The sequence below is a fragment of the Sardina pilchardus genome, chromosome 1, assembly GCF_963854185.1.
Source record: "Sardina pilchardus chromosome 1, fSarPil1.1, whole genome shotgun sequence".
In the NCBI taxonomy this organism is placed as follows: domain Eukaryota; kingdom Metazoa; phylum Chordata; class Actinopteri; order Clupeiformes; family Clupeidae; genus Sardina; species Sardina pilchardus.
The window spans coordinates 11,289,476-11,295,935 of NC_084994.1; the positions used below are offsets into that span (position 1 = coordinate 11,289,476).

The following is a 6,460-nucleotide window of genomic DNA, read 5'->3' on the forward strand; positions in this document are numbered from 1 at the left end:
TGGCAACTGGCAAGTCTATGTAATGTAGTATAAGGAGTTGTGTGTGTACAGGATGCGGAGTAAAGAAACTCATCCCCAGTCTGTTTTGTGGGTGTTCCCTCAGTCTGCCACGTGGGAACAGAGACGTCTGCTTGACCTCAGTGGTTTAAACAGTCCGTGGTCAGAGCGTGAAATGTCTTTTGAAATACTTTTGGGCCGTTGTTGTACTCTTCTGGTATAGGTATCCTGCAGGGTAGGGAGAGGTGCTCTGATGGTACCTTTCGCAGTAAATGTCAAGTGTCTGAAAAAGAGAAAGAAAGCATACATTACAATTGACCCCGTTCATGAATATACAGTAATTAATGCAAACTACTCCGGTTGTGTGACAAATAAAAGCAAACCCACACTAGTCAGGTGCAATAGATAGAAGTAATGCAGATGTGTACAATACACCACCATAGCAAAGTTTGGGAGTTCACTTTGATATGTCCAGAGTTTTTTTTTTTTTTTAAGGGGACATTTCGAAGTGACCCTACACTTCTGAACAGAAGTATGTCTATGTGATATCATACCTAATCTCATAATTGCCTGCGGCAACTCTGCCTTCATGCGTACACCACTTTTCTGATGCCTAACATACTGTAGGCCATCTCCCATCTGACTTGCAATAGCAGCCTCTGGCTCCAGGCTGGGACTTCTGGATGGCTCCTAAAAAGAATAAACAGCAATTGCCATATAATTTGTTAATAAACAGCAATTGCCATACAAAACAAATCATAGCTTTAAAAAATAAGCAAGGCAATCAGATGTAGAAATAGAAATGATAATTACCTTGCCATGAGGCACCCTTGCCACCCTTGTCACCATCTATGTTACTTCTTGATATCAGTTTATTTATGAACATAAATAAAACACAAACACTTACACCATGTTGAGGGCAGCAGCCATGGCTAACAGACATCATCAGGGTAGTGCCATCAGTGCCATCAGGGTAGACCGACTTCGCCCTGGACAGTTGTTGACAGTTGAGCCCACAAAGTCATAACAGACACATGAAAGGAGGGGATAAACTAAACAGTTACAGACACAAATACAGTACATGCACACATATTAAATGCTATATGCGTGTGTCTCTATTTGGTGAGTGAACTCACTTGCAGGCTTGGAACTTCTTCCTTATGGAAGTGACACACATTTGGAACATTCCAAAATGCACACAGCCTAAGAGTCTCTGACACAGCGTTCTCAGGGCAGCAGTCCTCACACCACCTACTAACAGAGGGAACAGAAAGAGGCTTACATTAATTAAATACATTGCAAAACACACAGAACATGAAAAGACCATCACTGAGCACTACACTCACATGCATCTTAAATAAACACGACTCAATGTAAGTCACCAAACATTGGGCAAAAAAAGGCTATAAAATGAATACCATTTAGCCAAACACTACCCTTCACAAGCTAAAGATCCCTTTACTTATCACATTTCATTGTGAAAACAATACAAGGCTGTGGGTGGGACTGTGGAGCTCTATTACTCACACGAAGAGCTCCACAGTCCCACCCACAGCCTTGTCCGGAAGTAAAAATCCAATACAATTTCTCCATTGACAACTGGAGAATAAGCCATAAAATCGTAACCGTCCATGGTAGACTTAAAACCAGCTACGATGTGACTAAGCGATTATACCTGCTCATATAGATGTCAAAAGTTAACGGGGCATCAACCTTGTTTTGAGAAAACAATGTTTTATTCACGATTTAACGAGAGAGTACTACACCCAACACCTACCGTGTAAAACTGGTGAAAGCAGAGCCTTCGATTGGTAGAGATCGCCGTTGCCATGGCAATCCCAAACAAACTGTACTCAACTTTTCCCGCGCCTATTGTGAGTACGCGATCCGTGCTGGCTGCGCGATCGGATATGCGCATGCGCAAGATGTTCGCGCATGCGCAGTTGATACTAGTGGCCACAGCGATCCGAGCCGGCTGCACGATCGGGTATGCGCATGCGCAGGATGTTCGCGCATGCGCAGTTGATACTACGCACCGCGGCGGGAGTTTCATTCATTCAAAGTTCATTCATTCAGTCACTGTGTACGTGTGGGTTTTTTTGAAAAAAAAAAATGGAAAATTTTGCCGTTTACAATGCCCTTAGGCAATATTTGCTGAATGGAGGACTGGATCCAGCTTTCCAGAAGAGGGTTCTGAGAATGGCCGGAAATTACTCTTTAAGAGGTAAGTAGTTTGGATAGCAGCTAGCTAGGCTATGAAATAATGCTGTTAACGTCAACGATAACGTTTAGTTTGTTAGTTTGTTAGTTTGTTTGTGAGGCTACTATAGTTTGTGAGACATACACATGATATTTTTGCACATTTTATATGACTATTACATAACTGCTCAGTAAAGTTTACTCAGCGTTAAATAATAAGCTTTTTCAGCGGAGCAAAAACGGAGGTATGCTAGCTTTTCGGCACCTCCCGCTTTTTTTTGTGAGGCTGAGGCTGAGCCTGTCAGACACGAAGTTCGACATGTCAAGCGGTAGCCGACAACATTCGGAGGTAAGTGCATAATGAAAAATAAAATCCTTAAAAAGTAAACTAGTGTTGATGACATGTTCTTCTGTTAAATATTAAACCATCGACTGTATAACATAGTATTATAGCTAAAGTTTACAAACGTTTTACATTGACATTCTGACAACCTGAGACCTGTCAGACAAGCTTGGTAGTAGGATATAGGTAGGCTAGGGTTCTTTTAAAACTCCCACAACTGATGTGAGATTTAATGCTGAATAGGTGATTTTTGCTTATTATTTACCAGCAATGCTTAAAATAGAAAATATTATCCATTGTGTGTTGGTTGCAAAGTAGTAGTCATCTAGTGCTACCTATTCACTCTTATTTTGTCTTCTGTAGCTGATATGACTAGCGCTGCCAGTGTTGTAGGTGTTCTAGCCTGTGTAAAATGGATTTAAACTGAGAATATTTGCAGTAAATACTAGGCATTTTATCGATGGTCCGAACCTTGTCGCTGTCTTCCAGTTTATCGGGGGGGGGGGGGGGGGGGGGGTGGAAGCATAGTCCTATTTTATAATTCAAGTGTCAGTGTCATAATTATGTCGTTTTATTTCGCATGACACCCAATACTCGACACTCAATGCGGGCTTGCTTTTTCGTTAATATATTTAGAAAATGTGACATTGCATTCTGAAACCATTCTGGATTACTTTGAATAAAAGGTAAGAGCTATATTCCTGCTAGCTGCAATTCTAGGGGATATAACATATTAGTATGTTCCTGTTGACTGATGAGGCTGCCTACATATAGTCATTGTATGGGTGTGTACGGGGTTGTACAAAAAATAAAAAATAAAACAAATATTTTCCACTAAAGTGACTGTTGTCTTGATATGCATGCAGGTGAAGTTAAACTTTATAGACTCAATGAATCTTTGCAAGGTAATTGTAACGTCCTGTATCAATATGGATGAGTGCTGCACAATTTATTGATATAGTCAGTCCTTTTGGGAATATCTAGGGATTACCCACGTCCAAATGCTCAGACTAGTTCGGACGTCTGCAGGTTTTATTTACATGTAGTCGTAACACAACTGCAATAGTTGTATTATCTAAACCACTACTCGGCATGCAACATGTATTGAGCAATGATGTGCTTGGGCTACGGTGACCGCTGCTAGCTACTGCTAGCGCCATGCAATAATGGCCAAACAATTACTTCCCACATCCAAATACATACACTAGTTCCTATTACTGAAATAGTTGTATTATCTTAAGCACTACTAGGCATGCCATATGTAACGAGCAATGATGTGCGGTGACCGCTGCTAGCTACTGCTAGCGCCATGCAACAATAGCCTAGCACATCCAAATACATAAACTAGTTCAGTGCCATATCCAAAAGAACTGTATTATGCATATAATCTTCAATATCAACACACTATGAACCTATTACCGCAATAGTCACATTATCTAAAGCACCACAGGGCATGAACCTAGTGTACATGTACCGTGCAATGATGCGCTACAGTACACAGACGTGATTGTTAATAAGCCAGTGTTTACAACCATAATAAAGAAATTACTTCCGGGTGAAGTCCAAATGTATTACATATTATGTCTGTCTGTAGGATCCCGCACGCTTATTTAACATAACGAGATAATATGTAATCATAAAATAAAAAATACACAACAAAACAAATGAGTACCGCTGCCCTTCAATTACCTGTTTAACAACATATTTAGCATAACTTCACTATCACGTTGGGAAGTGCTTCCGGGTCACATATGACCCTTGTTCTTGACAGCTTCACACACACAGAAAGGTGCGCTTCAAAATACAACTAATGCAATATAGCCTAATATACACTGCATGATTTATCTGCCAAATACAAGTAGGTCTGAGCTACATTAGGCTAACATATTGTTACTTTTTTTTACTTGCAGTACACTAAACAATACACTATGGGCTACACTATACACGATGGGTAAGGATATAATGTCATAAAGCATATTTGAATACTGAATCTAATATTTACTCCTTGTTTCTTTGCTTTGTGTGCTTTTTGTACTTCTTACAGGATTGGCGAAGAAGAATCGCATGTCAGGAAAAGGCACCGACACTGAGATCAACCATCTCATCTCATCTCATCTGCCAGTCACCATCGAGGGGGTCAATGTGGAGGTGGTGGAAACATACAAGTACCTGGGCATACATCTGGACGACAAACTGGACTGGTCAGTCAACACTGGAGCAATGTACAAGAAATGGCAAAGCAGGCTGTACTTCCTGAGGAGGCTGTGGTCCTTCAATGTCTGCAGCAAGCTCCTCTGTGTGTTTTACCAGTCTGTTGTTGCCAGCGTCCTCTTTTATGCCGTGGCATGCTGGGGACGAAGCACTAAGAAGAGGGATCCTGCTAATGATCATACAGCAAAAGAGCTTGATCAGTTGGAGACTACGCTCCCTGACATGCACAACGGACAGACTGAGGAAGTCATTTATACCCAGGGCCATACAACTCTATAATGCTTCACTGAAGGGAAAAGGAGAGTTGGATTTATCCCTGCACTGCTACTATACATTTATATTACTATGTTATGTTTATCTAATTGTCCATATATTTATACTAGTACTGTTATATTACTATGCTTACATTTTTGTACTGTACATATTTATTGCAGGTCACTAGAATTTTAATTTTGCACTGTTGGACTCATTTGCACTACCAGCTTGACACACACCTCATACTAGTACCAATCTTCAGTACATTCATGCACATCATGATCCTTTAGTCATGCTGATTAGTGATTTGTTGATTTGATTTGTATTTTCCTGTTTACATTGTAGTGTATGTTGTGTGTGGTGTCTTGAACTCCTGGGACCTTGAATTTCTCCTTGGGATCAATAAAGTATCTATCTATCTATCTATCTATCTATCTATCATTTTGCCATCAGATGGTTTAATCTGGCTGGTGACTGCAGGGGGGGTGGCCGCCATGCCAGTCACACCCAACTAATGAGCAATAATAACAAATAAAAAATATTTGAAAATTAGACATTGTGTGGTTATTTCTTTGGGCATGAATTATCTGATAGTCTAAATATGACAGACCAGGGCCAGATGAGATCCAGATGTAAAATATGAGTCCAGATCCGCACTACATGGCATTAGTAACTCTATTGGGCCAGATCGGTCTTTATTCCGTAATTCCAGTATTGGGCTATTGGTAAGAATGACCCCGGCCCAGGTCATTTTATCGAATCTGGGCCATATGCCAATGAAGACTTGGCCCAAATCTGGTCCAAAATAAAAAAAATTGCGGTCTGGGTAACATGTGGTAATTGCAAGCAAAATTCTGAAAAGACACATGTACACATAAGTGCTGATATCATGATATCAAACAAAGCAGCAAAATCATTAACAATCATGTGCTTGTTTGTCACAGAAAGTCAATTATTTTACACTGGCCCCAGTGATCAGTACAGGAGGCTGGTTGTACTCTCTGAGGAGCAGAGGCGGGCTGTCCTAGAGGAGTGCCACAACAACCCTGGCACTGGGAACCACGGGGGTGTGAGGGCAACCATCGACAGAGTTGTTGCGGGATACTACTGGGGCAGTATCAAGGCAGATGTGGCAGATTGGGTATTTTTATTATTTTTTTTAAACTCTCATGGAATGTAATCAGGCAATGAATTATAGGCTATTAGTGTCTTTGTTTGACTCCAGTTAATAATAATGTATCCATCAGGTCAAAAGCTGTCACAGATGCCAAAAAAATGACCCCATGAAGACCGTGGCTCCTGCCCTTCACCCTATTAAGGTTGAGCAACCCCACCAGCATCTTATGAAGCCACATGCATACAATACACTGCCAACCCCTACATACAGTACACCATTATCACTCCACTGAAATGCACTTAAATGCTTTTTGCACTTATCCTGCCCTTCCCTGACGA

The 6,460-nt window shown here is 40.9% G+C and overlaps 1 long non-coding RNA gene across 1 annotated transcript; it reads right to left on the minus strand.

Annotated features, from left to right (window-relative positions):
• LOC134061971 (uncharacterized) lies at positions 1 to 956 on the minus strand. The gene is made up of 3 exons (XR_009935404.1): positions 905 to 956; positions 552 to 687; positions 1 to 280 (listed from the first exon to the last, which is right to left on the minus strand). It is a non-coding gene; the product is annotated as an uncharacterized LOC134061971 (long non-coding RNA).
• Positions 957 to 6,460: the final 5,504 nt, after the last annotated feature.